Raw genomic sequence first — 19,673 nt, 5'->3', positions numbered from 1 at the left:
TAGTGGGAACTAGTTGCTGATTGGTGCCTGCATACATTTGTCTCTTGTGGTTGGCTAACTAGATGTGTTCAGCTAGCTGGCAGTAGTGCAATGCTGTTCCTTCAGCAAAGGATAACAAGAGAATGAAGCAAATTTGATAATAGAAGTAAATTGGAAAGCTGTTAAAAATTGTAAGTTCTATCCAAATAAAAATGTACAGCAAGTAATATTAATAGGCTTTTGTACTGTGCCAACATAATTTCACAATCAAAATGCCATATCACATTAAAAGTGGTAACTTTCTTACTTTCACTGGTTAGTCTAAAATTAACCCATTAAATGACAGCACAACATTTATAATATGCAACACTGCGTAAGAGTGTCATTGCCGCTTAGAATATGTCAGTGTCACTCTTACACACTGCACCATTTTGACAATAATATTTTAATATTAAATCCATCTTGTACATTTAAAATGAGTAAGGAAGCTATTTTTAGTTTGGGAACTGTAACCTTTCTTGGGCAAATTAGAATTTTATGAATGAATGTATTAGGACAGAAGGTCGATATTTATGCTTGGGGTGCACCTGTATATATTTAGATATATCTGTGCTCTTTTTTTTAAGCCAGGAGAGGTCAGCCAAAGATGGAGCGAGCTGTCTCGTGGCTGTGGTCTGTTCTAGCGTTCTGGCAACTGGATATATTGCCATCTGGAGTCTAGACACATGAGTCTGCAAAGTTCAGTTTACAGAATTGTAAAATACTTTAACAGCAGAGATAGAGAAAAATAAATTTGCTGAAGGTCATTTGCCTATAACTGTATCACCTATTTATATCTAATAAAATCACAGCTGAATAAATGCTTAACAGAGGATAAATGTGACTAAATAAAATGCTTTTAAATATTTAAAGTGACCCCATAGTAAAAAAAAGTTCACTGTTCTATCTAAGAGAGAGTATTTCATAGATTTTTTTTTTATGTTTTTGTGAGTGTTGTACTTTCCAGCCAAAAAGTGATCAATATCTAGGTATTGTTTGTACACAAACATAATCTTCTTTTCTCCAACATAGGTGTGTCCGGTCCACGGCGTCATCCTTACTTGTGGGATATTCTCTTCCCCAACAGGAAATGGCAAAGAGCCCAGCAAAGCTGGTCACATGATCCCTCCTAGGCTCCGCCTACCCCAGTCATTCTCTTTGCCGTTGTACAGGCAACATCTCCACGGAGATGGCTTAGAGTTTTTTAGTGTTTAACTGTAGTTTTTATTATTCAATCAAGAGTTTGTTATTTTGAAATAGTGCTGGTATGTACTATTTACTCAGAAACAGAAAAGAGATGAAGATTTCTGTTTGTATGAGGAAAATGATTTTAGCAACCGTAACTAAAATCCATGGCTGTTCCACACAGGACTGTTGAGAGCAATTAACTTCAGTTGGGGGAACAGTGTGCAGTCTCTTGCTGCTTGAGGTATGACACATTCTAACAAGACGATGTAATGCTGGAAGCTGTCATTTTCCCTATGGGATCCGGTAAGCCATGTTTATTACGATCATAAATAAGGGCTTCACAAGGGCTTATTAAGACTGTAGACTGTTTCTGGGCTAAATCGATTCATTATTAACACATATTTAGCCTTGAGGAATCATTTTATCTGGGTATTTTGATATAATAATATCGGCAGGCACTGTATTAGACACCTTATTCCTTAGGGGCTTTCCCAAAGCTTAAGCAGAGCCTCATTTTCGCGCCGGTGTGGCGCACTTGTTTTTGAGAGGCATGGCATGCAGTCGCATGTGAGAGGAGCTCTGATACTTAGAAAAGACTTTCGGAAGGCGTCATTTGGTATCGTATTCCCCTTTGGGCTTGGTTGGGTCTCAGCAAAGCAGATACCAGGGACTGTAAAGGGGTTAAAGTTTAAAACGGCTCCGGTTCCGTTATTTTAAGGGTTAAAGCTTCCAAATTTGGTGTGCAATACTTTTAAGGCTTTAAGACACTGTGGTGAAAATTTGGTGAATTTTGAACAATTCCTTCATGTTTTTTCGCAATTGCAGTAATAAAGTGTGTTCAGTTTAAAATTTAAAGTGACAGTAACGGTTTTATTTTAAAACGTTTTTGTACTTTGTTATCAAGTTTATGCCTGTTTAACATGTCTGAACTACCAGATAGACTGTGTTCTGAATGTGGGGAAGCCAGAATTCCTATTCATTTAAATAAATGTGATTTATGTGATAATGACAATGATGCCCAAGATGATTCCTCAAGTGAGGGGAGTAAGCATGGTACTGCATCATTCCCTCCTTCGTCTACACGAGTCTTGCCCACTCAGGAGGCCCCTAGTACATCTAGCGCGCCAATACTCCTTACTATGCAACAATTAACGGCTGTAATGGATATTTCTGTCAAAAACATTTTAGCCAAAATGAACCCTTGTCAGCGTAAGCGTGGCTGCTCTGTTTTAGATACTGAAGAGCATGACGACGCTGATATTAATATCTCTGAAGGGCCCCTAACCCAGTCTGATGGGGCCAGGGAGGTTTTGTCTGAGGGAGAAATTACTGATTCAGGGAACATTTCTCAACAGGCTGAACCTGATGTGATTGCATTTAAATTTAAGTTGGAACATCTCCGCATTCTGCTTAAGGAGGTATTATCCACTCTGGATGATTGTGAAAAGTTGGTCATCCCAGAGAAACTATGTAAAATGGACAAGTTCCTAGAGGTGCCGGGGCTCCCAGAAGCTTTTCCTATACCCAAGCGGGTGGCGGACATTGTTAATAAAGAATGGGAAAGGCCCGGTATTCCTTTCGTCCCTCCCCCCATATTTAAAAAATTGTTTCCTATGGTCGACCCCAGAAAGGACTTATGGCAGACAGTCCCCAAGGTCGAGGGAGCGGTTTCCACTTTAAACAAACGCACCACTATACCCATAGAGGATAGTTGTGCTTTCAAAGATCCTATGGATAAAAAATTAGAAGGTTTGCTTAAAAAGATGTTTGTTCAGCAGGGTTACCTTCTACAACCAATTTCATGCATTGTCCCTGTCGCTACAGCCGCATGTTTCTGGTTCGATGAGCTGATAAAGACGCTCGATAGTGATTCTCCTCCTTATGAGGAGATTATGGACAGAATCAATGCTCTCAAATTGGCTAATTCTTTCACCCTAGACGCCACTTTGCAATTGGCTAGGTTAGCGGCTAAGAATTCTGGGTTTGCTATTGTGGCGCGCAGAGCGCTTTGGTTGAAATCTTGGTCGGCTGATGCGTCTTCCAAGAACAAGCTACTAAACATTCCTTTCAAGGGGAAAACGCTGTTTGGCCCTGACTTGAAAGAGATTATCTCTGATATCACTGGGGGTAAGGGCCACGCCCTTCCTCAGGATCGGCCTTTCAAGGCAAAAAATAGACCTAATTTTCGTCCCTTTCGTAAAAACGGACCAGCCCAAAGTGCTACGTCCTCTAAGCAAGAGGGTAATACTTCTCAAGCCAAGCCAGCTTGGAGACCAATGCAAGGCTGGAACAAGGGAAAGCAGGCCAAGAAACCTGCCACTGCTACCAAGACAGCATGAAATGTTGGCCCCCGATCCGGGACCGGATCTGGTGGGGGGCAGACTCTCTCTCTTCGCTCAGGCTTGGGCAAGAGATGTTCTGGATCCTTGGGCGCTAGAAATAGTCTCCCAAGGTTATCTTCTGGAATTCAAGGGACTTCCCCCAAGGGGGAGGTTCCACAGGTCTCAGTTGTCTTCAGACCACATAAAAAGACAGGCGTTCTTACATTGTGTAGAAGACCTGTTAAAAATGGGAGTGATTCATCCAGTTCCATTAAGAGAACAAGGGATGGGGTTCTACTCCAATCTGTTCATAGTTCCCAAAAAAGAGGGAACGTTCAGACCAATCTTAGATCTCAAGATCTTAAACAAGTTTCTCAAGGTTCCATCGTTCAAGATGGAAACCATTCGAACTATTCTTCCTTCCATCCAGGAAGGTCAATTCATGACCACGGTGGATTTAAAGGATGCGTATCTACATATTCCTATCCACAAGGAACATCATCGGTTCCTAAGGTTCGCATTCCTGGACAAACATTACCAGTTCGTGGCGCTTCCTTTCGGATTAGCCACTGCTCCAAGGATTTTCACAAAGGTACTAGGGTCCCTTCTAGCTGTGCTACGACCAAGGGGCGTTGCGGTAGTACCTTACTTGGACGACATTCTGATTCAAGCGTCGTCCCTTCCTCAAGCAAAGGCTCACACGGACATCGTCCTGGCCTTTCTCAGATCTCACGGATGGAAAGTGAACGTGGAAAAGAGTTCTCTATCCCCGTCAACAAGGGTTCCCTTCTTGGGAACAATTATAGACTCCTTAGAAATGAGGATTTTTCTGACAGAGGTCAGAAAAACAAAACTTCTAGACTCTTGTCGGATACTTCATTCCGTTCCTCTTCCTTCCATAGCTCAGTGCATGGAAGTGATCGGGTTGATGGTAGCGGCAATGGACATAGTTCCTTTTGCGCGCATTCATCTAAGACCATTACAACTGTGCATGCTCAGTCAGTGGAATGGGGACTATACAGACTTGTCTCCGAAGATACAAGTAAATCAGAGGACCAGAGACTCACTCCGTTGGTGGCTGTCCCTGGACAACCTGTCACAAGGGATGACATTCCGCAGACCAGAGTGGGTCATTGTCACGACCGACGCCAGTCTGATGGGCTGGGGCGCGGTCTGGGGATCCCTGAAAGCTCAGGGTCTTTGGTCTCGGGAAGAATCTCTTCTACCGATAAATATTCTGGAACTGAGAGCGATATTCAATGCTCTAAAGGCTTGGCCTCAGCTAGCGAGGACCAAGTTCATACGGTTTCAATCAGACAACATGACAACTGTTGCGTACATCAACCATCAGGGGGGAACAAGGAGTTCCCTAGCGATGGAAGAAGTGACCAAAATCATTCTATGGGCGGAGTCTCACTCCTGCCACCTGTCTGCTATCCACATCCCAGGAGTGGAAAATTGGGAAGCGGATTTTCTGAGTCGTCAGACATTGCATCCGGGGGAGTGGGAACTCCATCCGGAAATCTTTGCCCAAGTCACTCACCTGTGGGGCATTCCAGACATGGATCTGATGGCCTCTCGTCAGAACTTCAAAGTTCCTTGCTACGGGGCCAGATCCAGGGATCCCAAGGCGGCTCTAGTGGATGCACTAGTAGCACCTTGGACCTTCAAACTAGCTTATGTGTTCCCGCCATTTCCTCTCATCCCCAGGCTGGTAGCCAGGATCAATCAGGAGAGGGCGTCGGTGATCTTGATAGCTCCTGCGTGGCCACGCAGGACTTGGTATGCAGATCTGGTGAATATGTCATCGGCTCCACCTTGGAAGCTACCTTTGAGACGAGACCTTCTTGTTCAGGGTCCGTTCGAACATCCGAATCTGGTTTCACTCCAGCTGACTGCTTGGAGATTGAACGCTTGATTTTATCGAAGCGAGGATTCTCAGATTCTGTTATCGATACTCTTGTTCAGGCCAGAAAGCCTGTAACTAGAAAGATTTACCACAAAATTTGGAAAAAATATATCTGTTGGTGTGGATCTAAAGGATTCCCTTGGGACAAGGTTAAGATTCCTAGGATTCTATCCTTCCTTCAAGAAGGATTGGAAAAAGGATTATCTGCAAGTTCCCTGAAGGGACAGATTTCTGCCTTGTCGGTGTTACTTCACAAAAAGCTGGCAGCTGTGCCAGATGTTCAAGCCTTTGTTCAGGCTCTGGTTAGAATCAAGCCTGTTTACAAACCTTTGACTCCTCCTTGGAGTCTCAATTTAGTTCTTTCAGTTCTTCAGGGGGTTCCGTTTGAACCCTTACATTCCGTTGATATTAAGTTATTATCTTGGAAAGTTTTGTTTTTAGTTGCAATTTCTTCTGCTAGAAGAGTTTCAGAATTATCTGCTCTGCAGTGTTCTCCTCCTTATCTGGTGTTCCATGCAGATAAGGTGGTTTTACGTACTAAACCTGGTTTTCTTCCAAAAGTTGTTTCTATCAAAAACATTATCCAGGAGATTATCGTACCTTCTCTGTGTCCGAAACCAGTTTCAAAGAAGGAACGTTTGTTGCACAATTTGGATGTTGTTCGCGCTCTAAAATTCTATTTAGATGCTACAAAGGATTTTAGACAAACATCTTCCTTGTTTGTTGTTTATTCAGGTAAAAGGAGAGGTCAAAAAGCAACTTCTACCTCTCTCTCTTTTTGGATTAAAAGCATCATCAGATTGGCTTACGAGACTGCCGGACGGCAGCCTCCCGAAAGAATCACAGCTCATTCCACTAGGGCTGTGGCTTCCACATGGGCCTTCAAGAACGAGGCTTCTGTTGATCAGATATGTAGGGCAGCGACTTGGTCTTCACTGCACACTTTTACCAAATTTTACAAGTTTGATACTTTTGCTTCTTCTGAGGCTATTTTTGGGAGAAAGGTTTTGCAAGCCGTGGTGCCTTCCATTTAGGTGACCTGATTTGCTCCCTCCCTTCATCCGTGTCCTAAAGCTTTGGTATTGGTTCCCACAAGTAAGGATGACGCCGTGGACCGGACACACCTATGTTGGAGAAAACAGAATTTATGTTTACCTGATAAATTACTTTCTCCAACGGTGTGTCCGGTCCACGGCCCGCCCTGGTTTTTTAATCAGGTCTGATAATTTATTTTCTTTAACTACAGTCACCACGGTACCATATGGTTTCTCCTATGCAAATATTCCTCCTTAACGTCGGTCGAATGACTGGGGTAGGCGGAGCCTAGGAGGGATCATGTGACCAGCTTTGCTGGGCTCTTTGCCATTTCCTGTTGGGGAAGAGAATATCCCACAAGTAAGGATGACGCCGTGGACCGGACACACCGTTGGAGAAAGTAATTTATCAGGTAAACATAAATTCTGTTTTTAGTTTCACTGATAGAAACAATTTGAATACAATGTTCCTTTTAGGCAGGACTGTTCTTATATGGGTTGAGCATTATCTTCGAATGCAACTCCACATTTATGGAGCCAAGTGCCGGTTCTCAAAAGTTTTATTCCAATTAAAAAATCATAAGTAAAAATAAACCCCACTGAGAAATGGTAAACCCCAACGCGTTTCAGCAGTACAATTGTCTTTTTCAAGAGCAATACATGAGGAATGTTGGAATACAATACTATGTTTAATGGAAGTCTGAAACATAGAAACTTAGAAATTAACGGTAGATAAGAACCAAAAGGCCCGTCAAGTCTACCCATATTACATGTTATAGTTTTCTTAGGATAACCTTATGCGTGTCCAGGCATTTTTTATTATTATTAATTTTTACTCTTTTACAATCCCTGATATTACCACCTCTATTGGAAGTTTATTTAATGAATCTACCACCCTTTCTTTAAAATAAAAACCCAAATCATGTTTCTTAACATTTCTTCTGAATCTTCTACCCTCTATGTTTGTGACCCCTTGTTGGTATTTCATTTTTTGTGGATAATGCTTTCATCTTCTACTTTATTTAATCCCGTCATTTATTTGAAGGTTTCTATGATGTCACCTCTTTCCCTTCTCTCCTTTAAACAATACATATTCAGATCAAAGAGTCTTCCTTTGTATATTTATATTTTAGACCATGTACCATTTTAGTAGCTATCCTATGGATAGTTTCTAATTCCTCTCTCAATGCAACCAAGTATTTAACTGGCCTTACTGACTGCACTGCTGCATTGTCTTCTGAATTTTAAATCATCTGAAATAAAAATTCCCAAGTTCCATACTGCGTTATTTACAGTCATTAATGCACCATTAAGACTATAATTGGCCTTTGGGTTTGTTGATGCTATTTGCATAATTTTGGTCAGATCCCGTTTATTTGACCAGTCTTCCAGTTTTTTTAATATCACTGTTCATTTGATCCTCTCCTCCTGGAACATCAACTTTGTTACAATTGTATGTATCATCAGCAAACAAGCAGACCTTCCCCTGGAGCCCACTTTCAATATTACTAATGAATATGTTAAACAAAACAGGCCCAAGAACAAACCATTGGGGAACACCACTAATAACTGACCCCTCAGTTGAATGTACTTGATTAATTTAAACCTTCTGCCAACATTCTACCCATTCTGCTGGGGGAAGGGATAATAAACAGGCATTGGAAACTATACCCTGTAAATTGTTCCATTTTCCTTGTGTCATTAGATATTCATCTTTCTCTTATTCTCCTTTGCTTAAAGGACCAGTCAACACAGTAGGTTTGCATAATCACAAAGGCAAGATAACAAGACAATGCAATAGCACTTAGTCTGAACTTCAAATGAGTTGTAGATTTTTTTTCTGACAATTTTAAAAGTTATGTCTCTTTCCACTCCCCCTGTACCATGTCACAGCCATCAGCCAATAACAAATGCATATACGTACCATGTGACAGCCATCAGCCAATCACAAATGCATACACGCACCATGTGACAGCCATCAGCCATTCACAAATGCATACACACTTATTCTTGCACATGCTCAGTAGGAGCTGGTGACTCAGAAAGTTTAAATATAAAAAGACTGTGCACATTTTGTTAATGGAAGTAAATTGGAAATTTGTTTAAAATGAGGTGCTGTATCTGAATAATGAAAGTTTAATTTTGATTGAGTGTCCCTTTAAACATAGCTCATTTCCAAGACAGCATACTGAAGTAGGCTTTAAAAGCATGCATGTTTCTTAAGCACTATATATTTCCTGTGTTAAAAATACTGTTGCTATGTTTGCATGCTTTGTTCTGCTGCAGGTGACTTCATGTTCACAGTCAGTAAATAGTTGCAGTAACTGATTTACAGATAGCATACCTGCACTCTGATGTCGATCCTTTAGCGTCTCTCCTCTCTACAGCAATATACAGCAATGGCTGTGCTAACTCCGGCTTCCAAATCTGTCAATGTTTGTTATTAGGTACATATTATCCTTTGCATGTGTAAAAGTCTGCAAAAACATATACAGGGAGTGCAGAATTATTAGGCAAGTTGTATTTTTGAGGATTAATTTTATTATTGAACAACAACCATGTTCTCAATGAACCCAAAAAACTCATTAATATCAAAGCTGAATAGTTTTGGAAGTAGTTTTTAGTTTGTTTTTAGTTATAGCTATTTTAGGGGGATATCTGTGTGTGCAGGTGACTATTACTGTGCATAATTATTAGGCAACTTAACAAAAAACAAATATATACCCATTTCAATTATTTATTTTTACCAGTGAAACCAATATAACATTTCAACATTCACAAATATACATTTCTGACATTTAAGAACAAAACAAAAACAAATCAGTGACCAACATAGCCACCTTTCTTTGCAAGGACACTCAAAAGCCTGCCATCCATGGATTCTGTCAGTGTTTTGATCTGTTCACCATCAACATTGCGTGCAGCAGCAACCACAGCCTCCCAGACACTGTTCAGAGAGGTGTACTGTTTTCCCTCCTTGTAAATCTCACATTTGATGATGGACCACAGGTTCTCAATGGGGTTCAGATCAGGTGAACAAGGAGGCCATGTCATTAGATTTTCTTCTTTTATACCCTTTCTTGCCAGCCACGCTGTGGAGTACTTGGACGCGTGTGATGGAGCATTGTCCTGCATGAAAATCATGTTTTTCTTGAAGGATGCAGACTTCTTCCTGTACCACTGCTTGAAGAAGGTGTCTTCCAGAAACTGGCAGTAGGACTGGGAGTTGAGCTTGACTCCATCCTCAACCCGAAAAGGCCCCACAAGCTCATCTTTGATGATACCAGCCCAAACCAGTACTCCACCTCCACCTTGCTGGCGTCTGAGTCGGACTGGAGCTCTCTGCCCTTTACCAATCCAGCCACGGGCCCATCAAGACTCACTCTCATTTCATCAGTCCATAAAACCTTAGAAAAATCAGTCTTGAGATATTTCTTGGCCCAGTCTTGACGTTTCAGCTTGTGTGTCTTGTTCATTGGTGGTCGTCTTTCAGCCTTTCTTACCTTGGCCATGTCTCTGAGTATTGCACACCTTGTGCTTTTGGGCACTCCAGTGATGTTGCAGCTCTGAAATATGGCCAAACTGGTGGCAAGTGGCATCTTGGCAGCTGCACGCGTGACTTTTCTCAGTTCATGGGCAGTTATTTTGCGCCTTGGTTTTTCCACACGCTTCTTGCGACCCTGTTGACTATTTTGAATGAAACGCTTGATTGTTCGATGATCACGCTTCAGAAGCTTTGCAATTTTAAGAGTGCTGCATCCCTCTGCAAGATATCTCACTATTTTTGACTTTTCTGAGCCTGTCAAGTCCTTCTTTTGACCCATTTTGCCAAAGGAAAGGAAGTTGCCTAATAATTATGCACACCTGATATAGGGTGTTGATGTCATTAGACCACACCCCTTCTCATTACAGAGATGCACATCACCTAATATGCTTTATTGGTAGTAGGCTTTCGAGCCTATACAGCTTGGAGTAAGACAACATGCATAAAGAGGATGATGTGGTCAAAATACTCATTTGCCTAATAATTCTGCACTCCCTGTACCTTTAATTGGTGGATAAGTGTTATGCCTGTATTTACAGCAAGAGAAGCACCCAAATGAACAGCAGCTCAGTAGCTTGTTCTTTAGAGGGTCATCGCCACCTGGGAGCAGCCTTTTTTAGCTCAATTGTGCTTTTCACAGAAAATAACTTTCCTGAAGAATATCAGTCTGATCCCTTCCTAAAAAGGATGGTCTAGCCCCAAAATACAAGGCAATCCTCCTCTGAACAAGCAGCATTGCAACCCTAGACGTCAATGACATATAATATTAATAACCTCTAATCAGTGAAGTGCCGCCATATCCCTCTAGGCACATTAGTCAGGGGCAGGGATTCCATGTCTCTTTTCCCTCATAACCCTTAGGGAGACTTTCCCCAGGGTCATATTATTTATAGGAAAGAATAATGGCCCAGTAGCTTTTAGCTGGACACCACCTGAGAGCAGCCTCTTTTGGCCCAGTTGTGCCAAATTTTTAGCCAATTTCATGGAAATTAGCTCAGCTTCAAGAGTATCTTGAAGACAATGTAATTTTGATAATAGAATAATTTGAAAAGTATTATATAAATCCATGCTTTATATGAATCAAGACTGTTTAAAAAAAATGACATTTTTGATGTTTCAACGGTATGATCTAAAATTCAGTAAAACCAATAAATAAAGAAAAACATTCACAATTGCATAAACTGAATTTGAAATGCATAAAATTACATTCCTGTGTCAGCAAAAATTCTTCTGATGAAAATTATCACTATTCCACTCTTCATATCTTTTATCATACACATTAATTGCTGCCAGTATGTTGTGAACCAATGTGCGTGCCCAATCGCCATGTGCGCATGCCCTTTAGGAACATGTCACATGATATCACTCTGATATTTATAATGGCGATACAGTCACTGATGCTCAAATCAAGTTCTGGAGGAGTGTGCACAGGGCATATAGGGTTTCCGCCCAGGCAATATTTTTAAGGTTCAAGTCAACGTAGATAATAAATATAGAAATAAGTACTCTGCTATGGTGAAACTGCTTCTAAGAGTGATCTTATTATAAACAAACAACCATTTAAACAAAGCCCAGGCAGCTTTAGTTTCCAAACTATGCTCTATAATTTGTAATGGAAAATTCTGATATTTTTTTTCTAAAGAATGTGGCCACCCTAGAAGCATAGAGCAATATTAACATTAATATTATCAATAAGTAATTTATCTCCAGATTCTGCCCAATCTACCTACTTCAACTAACCTCTGACCTACATCTATCTGCTGATACATCTCCTGCCTCTAAGGCTTGTTCTGTGATGATCCTACTATATGGAACTCTCTGTCCTGCTCCTTTAGATTTTCACCCACCTTTTATAGGGCATACAGGAAAAATGCCCAATGAGCCAGGCTCTTATGTGGGCCTTGCTGTTATATACCACCCTCTCTCACTGATGAGGGCTGCTCCACCTTTAAATGCCTGGGCCTATTTTAGGTTTCAGTCCAGTCCTGCCCAAGTCCTTCCGTCCCCTCACCCCTTAAGCTGTAGACTGTAAGCTCCCTAGAACAGGACCCTTAGTCTGTATGTGTAGTCTGGTTTATCTATCTATCTGTATTTATTTATTTATTTTACTATGAATCATTTTTTTCATTATTTACTTTTACCCGTGTACACAGTGCTACGGAATTTTGCACTACTATACAGATCAATAAGTGAATTTTAAAAAATAATAATACATCTATCTATAAAACAATAATTTTTTCTAGCATGCATTTTTAGTAACACATGTATATATTGAACCACATATTTTTTGACTGCATTGGAAATGTACTGATGTGCATTTCAAATTCAACGTATTGCTCCTACTTGCTCCGTTCACTTTCCAGTTGTTTCATGTCATCAGTTGACCTATATGTAGCTCTATCTGTTCCATTGTTTTGCATTAAGAATAATAATCCAGAAATCCCTAGATAAATAAGGTTGAGACCAAGTTTGTCATTTGCAATTTTGCAACATGAACAAAAGTCATCTCTCTGAGATAATGATGCGCCAAGCTGAGCATCGTCGAAGCCCTTGTTTTGACTCCTCATGTTAAATGTCTATCAGTATCTGTTTACTCACAACCTTAAATTGGCTCATACTAGCAGAGTTTATAGAACACATGCACACAAAAAATATGAGACTGATGTAAAACAAGATTAGGCCGGATAGAAATAGCTTACATTAAAATGAGTAGAAAACCAGCTGGTATGTAGTGACGATTAAGATTCAACAAATATTATTGTGTTATGTCTTGTTACCAAATGAATAGCTTGTGTGTCCTGCTATTTCACAAACTTTTTATACATGTTCAATCTTGTAGCATATTAAAATAATAGCTAAAATAATAATTGTGCACTATTCTCAGATATCTAAATATGAGAAAAATATATTGATATATGTTTTGTATGAACTTATATGACTAAAAGTTCTTCATAGCAAATGACCAGGGGGGCAAAATTAAATGTCTAGCGGTATTGCATTGAAATATAAACGTACAGACAAAGGGGTACTAGATAGTGAAAGTCATTGAGGAAATAACAATGTTTTTTTCTGATATAAATAAATCTGTACATATTTTAAAGAGGAAAATATTTTGAATCAATACTTTGATTTATATGGATTTGATGTTAAATCTAATTTTCTGCCTTGCATTTTATGTTTAATGTCATTCTGTAGTCTTTAGTGATGGGTACAACAATTATCTGGGGATCTGAGAATGTGTTTGATATTAAACCTCGTTAGAGAATGTTACTAAATTACCAGTAGAGTTTTTTTTTCTCTCTCTTTAAAGGTACATTAAACACTCTTGCCTAGATTATGAGTGGAGTGCAATATTTGCTTTCACAAGCGTGATATTTGTGCCCTACTCAGTATTGCCAGGGCACGGAAATGTGCGCTGATGTTATAAGTCAGACACTGGAAGCCTTATACTCATGAGAGCGCACTTCCATAGGCTCTAATTGTAGCCTCGTTATGTCATCAGACATGGCAAACCATCTAGAGCAGCGCAGGGGGCAATTCGCGCAGCGTTCGGCAGCAAAATAAAAATATAAATGTATTTGAATATATACATGTATATTTATGTGTTAATATATGTATATACACATACATACATATATATTTAGAGTAAAACACAGTCCCCATTCACATCTATGTAAAGGTACTTTCAGTGCCGTTTTTTACATTTAGGATGATTGACAACCCCTGCTACCAGCCGATTGTCAGTGAATGTGCAGGGGGGTGGCATTGCACAAGCATTTCACTAGAAATGCTTGTGCAATGTTAAATGCTGACAGCGTATACTGTTGTCATTTAGCGATGTTGGGTGGACATGATCCTCTACAGCAGATCATGTCCATCCAGCATTTAATAAATCTACCCCTTGGTGCCTATAAAACAGCGGGAGCTGCCATGTTATAACTTAGGTTTCTTTCTCTTCTGTGGTCAATTATGGACAGTTATAAATTGGTCACTACAGTGTGCAGCCAATAGCTGTGTGGTATATAGCAGTGTTCTGCACTTCTATTTCTAACAGGAACTGAAAAGCTTACAGTTTTAGAATATAATTACAGGAAAAGGGGACAAAATAAATAACAAAAGTATATTGCATAGTTTTTTATGCATACAGTATATCACTTTATATAACTATCTTAGAGTGTTTAGTGTCCTTTTCATTTCTATGCAGTACTGGTAGGTGGCAGCAGATTCTAGAGGAAGTGTTGTTACTTTATTCTATTTATGTTTTTTTACAGCCTATAATTTATGATATTGATGATATAAGTACTCACTGCATACTACCTATATTGAGTACAGTAAAAAAAGCAACAAATAAATAGATCATAAAAAATGATTTGGTATCCTTTGTTGAAGGAGCAGTTGTGTATTATTGGGAGTTAGCGGAACACATCTGGTGAACCAATGACAAAAAGTATATATGTGCAGCCACCAATCAGCAGCTAGCTCCCAGTAGTGCTTTGTTGCCCTTGAGCGTACCTAGGTATACTTCTGAACAAACTATAACCAGAGATTAAAGCAAATTTGAAAACAGAAGTAAATTGGAAAGTTGTTTAAAACTGCACACTCTATCTGATGTTTAATACTGACTTTATGTATTCATAAAATATATCTAACTTTATTTAAAAATGCCAATTCTTGTTGAAGATGAAACATAGGTAGGCTAAGAGGAACTCAGGAGCATGCACGGAACAGTGTTATACATTGTTACAATTACTGCTATATATATATATATATTTATATATTTATTTATATATATAACAATCCTTTTGTTATATCAGTGTGTCATTTTAGGGCCCTCATATACACCCCATTACATCATCCGGAGAGTGCCTGCTTGGAATTTATAGTTGTGTACTGTTTGCTAGTGTACCCCGGCAAAGTGTATTTTGAACCCAATTTGAGTTACCTATATGGAAATGTAGCTGTTTGAATACACGTGTATACAATATAATGCTAAAACACTGACATTAGTCCCTGAAATGTGTAGGCCATCTATTTATTTATTCATTCATTTGTGTATTAATTTGTTTGAAATATTCTGCTACACTTATAATGCAAACCCAAAACCTAATTACTGTTTAGAGATGTTTACAGACTCAGAACTAGCCATATGCTGGTTCCTTTTTCCCTGTGGTGCCCTTGATCAGAAATTTTGTTTGCTGTAAGGAAACAAGTGAAATTGCTTCCATTTATTTCTTGCTATCCGTAAGAAGTGCAGCCAGTGTGCGTTTTATTATTTCCACCCAAACGATGACCAGGATTTTAAGTAGTAGAGCGTAAAAATGATGACTCAGCTAATAATGAAAGATATTTTGTGGTTTCTAAACATTACAGCAGCTTGAACATTTGCTTTTGTAGGCACAGTGTTTGTCTGCAGTGTGTATTAGGTTATAAAACGACAGCGCAAAGAAACGTGTTCATGTAACTGTACAGTGAACATCACATCTGGCAAAGACTGCTCCCATGCCATAGTATTCATATGGAATAATGCTGTGTGTGTGTGTGTGTGTGTGTGTGTGTGTGTGTATATATATATATAAACTTTGTTGAAAGTGTTCCATTATAGAAAGACAGTTTAACAGCCCCTCTGTGAAAGGTCACCCCTATGACTCATCTGCTGTAATCTAAATTTAGACAAGAGTTTGCCCCCTTTCCATGAACGTATGCTCATACTTATCTTCCCTGGGAGGAAGCATAAAAGTGTAATCACGTGTTTGTGTGCAGGGTATGAAAGTTCAGCAAAGAAATGTCTGATAACACTAAAGCTAAGCTTGGACTGTAAGTTAAATAGTGGTCACCCAATTCAAAACTGTTACGTAAAAGTATGTTTTTGTACAATGGACACATTGCCCCTAATCCTATTATCACCATTGGCAGGAAATAAACTTTAGGGATAAAACAAACACTTTATTAAAATAAAAAATACCCTTTAATACAAATGTTATATATTATAATCTATCTATTTTATTAAAATAAATATTATAAAATGAAATGTATTATAATCCATCTATATATACACACACACATTTTCACAGGGGAGAAGGGGAGGTGCCAAGACAAGGCAATGTTAACAAACAATGGCTTGTCCTTTTTGATATGTGATCACTGGTCCACCTCACAATCATCTAGTTATTGCCCTGTGAGCCATATACCAGTCAGTACCTAGACTCTTTTTAAAGTCTCTGTCTCTCTCTCACACAATCTCTCGCTCTCTCACTCACTGTCACTCTCTCTTTCTCACTCTCTCTCTTTCTCACACTCTCTCATCCAAGTTTATAGTTTAAAAAGGCTAATTGATAATTAGAAACTGCTTTTGCAATTATGTTTACACAGCATGAAACTCTATCTCTGTGCCACTGGAGTGCTCTGGCTCAGACTGCTGAGCATTTTTTTGTGCTGCTACCTGTTCTTGCTAGCTCTCTGGCTCCAACTGCTTGCCAGCTGAAATTAGTTTATCAATTAGCACTACTATTTAAGGTAGTCTCACAGACCACTCCCTGCCCTGATATTGTGGTTTACACTCTGTGCCTTTGACCTGTGCCTGTATAAAATGTGTTCTGGTGTATCTCCTGGCTCCAGTACTCGGCTTGTCTCCTGACCTCTCTTTTGGATCTCCCCTGTGTTTAGACGAAGGATTTGACTGCTTTTCTGGTGAACTGAACTTGGCTTGTTTTCTGACTACTCTTTAGAATTCTCCCTATGTTTGGTGACTGGTTGGACTGCTTTCTGGTATCTGACCCCCAGATTGTCTTCCGACTATTCTCTTGTTATCTACTATTAACTGCTAAAAGTGTATCCAGTATCTCTATTTTAGTATCCTGCTAATGTACCTGAGCCCTTCAGAGGGTTCCTGTCTAGCACTGGTATCCAGCTTCTGTTACCTAGCCTTACAGAGGGCGCCTGCCAAGCACCAGTATTTTGTTCCAGTACCCTAGCCCTGTAGAGGTCTCCTACCCTTCGTTTTTATTTATCATGTTTTGACTTGACTCAACTTTTGGACTTTAACCTCTGTGCCCACCTTCTTTGATGTTTGCTGGCTGATGAGGGCATCTGCCAAGCACCGGTATACTGCTTCAACACCTTAAACCCTGCAGAGGGCATCTACCAAGCACCACTATCCTGCTCCAGTACCCTAGCCTTGCAAAGGGTGCCAGTCAAGCACTGGTATACTGCTTCAGCAACCTAGCCCTGCAGGGGGCATATCTGCCAAGCACCACTATCCTGCTATGGTACCCTAGTCCAGCAGAGGGCATCTACCAAGCACCGGTAAACTTCTCCCATACCCAAGCCCTGCATAGGGCATCTGCCAAGCACCTGTATCCTGTTCCAGTCCCGGCCCTCGAGTAAGCACTCCAGTCTTTGGTCCTCAATTGGACACTCTTGTCTTGGGCCCCTCAAGTGGGCATTCAAGTCTCGTCCTTAGAGTGGGTGTTGCTGTTTTTGGCCCACAACTGAGCATTTCAGTCCTTGGCCCTAAAGTGGGTAATCCTGTTCCTGGCCCTAGAGTGGGCACTACTTCTGACTCTAGTTAGTTCTACTGTGGGCATTTCTGCTGCCTAATCCTGTTTCAAGTTTCCTGTACAATAAAACCTTCATTGTCTGTCTGCAACCATGCCTAAACATAGACACATAGATATTGACGATAGATAAGAGCCATAGGCCCAGCAAGTCTGCCCAATACTACCTAAAAGTATAAATGTATCAAGTTCGTAGGATAGCCTTATGCTTGTCCCAGGCATTTTTAAAGTCCCCCACAGTGTTTATCATTACTACCTCTTGAGGAAGTTTATTCCATAAATTTCTGTAATGAAGCTTCCTCAAATTACTCCTGAATCTACTACCCTTTAGCTTGAGATTATGACCCCTTGTTCTTGAATTTTCATTTTATGTAAAATACCCACAGCCTCAGTTTTACTAAGCCCTTTAATGTACTTTAAAGTTTCTATCATATAATTTCTTTCCCTTCTCTCCTCTAAGCTATATATATTTAGGTCATTGAGCCTATCCTGGTAAGTTTTATTTTTTAGACCATGTACCATTTTGGTAGCCCTCCTTTGCACAGATTCAAGTTTGTTAATATCCTTCTGAAGATATGGCCTCCAGAACCTCACACAATACTCAAGATGAGGCCTAACTAATTATCTATAAAGTGGCATAAGAACCTTACTATTTTTGCTGCAAATACTTCTACCAATACATCCAAGCATTCTGCAGTACTTACTCACTGCAGTAATACTTTGTTTACTACATTTTAAATAATCTGAAATAATAATTCCCAAGTCCTGTTCCTCATTTGTAACAGTCAGTAAAGTGTCATTGAGTCTGTAATTAACATTTGGATTTTTCTTCCCTAAATACATAATGTTACACTTTGCTGTGTTAAACTTTAGATCCCAGTCATTTGTCCAATCCTCCAATTGTTGTATATCACTTCTCATTTCTCTTGTAAGGTCTATCCAGTCCACGGATCATCCATTACTTGTGGGATATTCTCATTCCCAACAGGAAGTTGCAAGAGGACACCCACAGCAGAGCTGTAATATAGCTCCTCCCCTAACTGTCATAGTCAGTCATTCTCTTGCAACTCTCAACAAGCAAGGACGTTGTAGGAGAGAGTGGTTAAATATAGCTAGTTTATTTTCTTCAATCAAAAGTTTGTTATTTTTAAATAGTACCGGAGTTGTGCTATTTTATCTCAGGCAGTAAATAGAAGAAGAATCTGCCTGAGGTTTCTATGATCTTAGCAGCTTGTAACTAAGATCCATTGCTGTTCTCACATATGTCTGAGGGGATTACACAGATGAGGTAACTTCAGCGAGAGAATGGCGTGCAGTTTATTCTGCTATCGGGTATGTGCAGTTATAATTTTTTCTAGAGATGGAAAACACTAGAAAATGCTGCTGATACCGGATTAATGTAAGTTAAGCCTGAATACAGTGATTTAATAACGACTGGTATCATGCTTACTCCCAGGGGTAATACCCTTATGATATTGCAATATAAAACATTTGCTGGCATGTTTAATCGTTTTTATATATGCTTTGGTGATAAAACTTTATTGGGTCCTAGTTTTTTCCACATGGCTGGCTTAAATTTTGACTAGAAACAATTTCCACTGTTGTAGTATAAAAGTTACAGTTGGTGCAGTTAAAATTACAAACTGTGACATCCAGCTTCCCTCAAAGGCCCTCCGAATGCTATAGGACATCTCTAAAGGGCCCAAAGGCTTTCCAAAGTCGTTTATTGGGGAAGGTAGGGCTACAGCTTGCTGTGGCAGTTGGTTGTGACTGTTAAAAAACGTCTATTTCGTTTTTTTTATCCGTTTTTTGAACTAAGGGGTTAATCATCCATTTGCAAGTGGGTGCAATGCTCTGTTAGCCTATTATACACACTGTAAAAATTTCGTTTGATTTACTGCATTTTTTCACTGTTTTTCAAATTCTGACACAATTTGTTTCTCTTAAAGGCACAGTACCGTTTTTTATATTTGCTTGTTAACTTGATTTAAAGTGTTTTCCAAGCTTGCTAGTCTCATTGCTATTCTGTATAAACATGTCTGACATAGAAACTCCTTGTTTATTATGTTTAAAAGCCATGGTGGAACCCCCTCTTAGAATGTGTAC

This window comes from Bombina bombina, chromosome 12, assembly GCF_027579735.1.
Source record: "Bombina bombina isolate aBomBom1 chromosome 12, aBomBom1.pri, whole genome shotgun sequence".
In the NCBI taxonomy this organism is placed as follows: Eukaryota; Metazoa; Chordata; class Amphibia; order Anura; family Bombinatoridae; genus Bombina; species Bombina bombina.
This window is presented reverse-complemented; position numbering follows the sequence as displayed.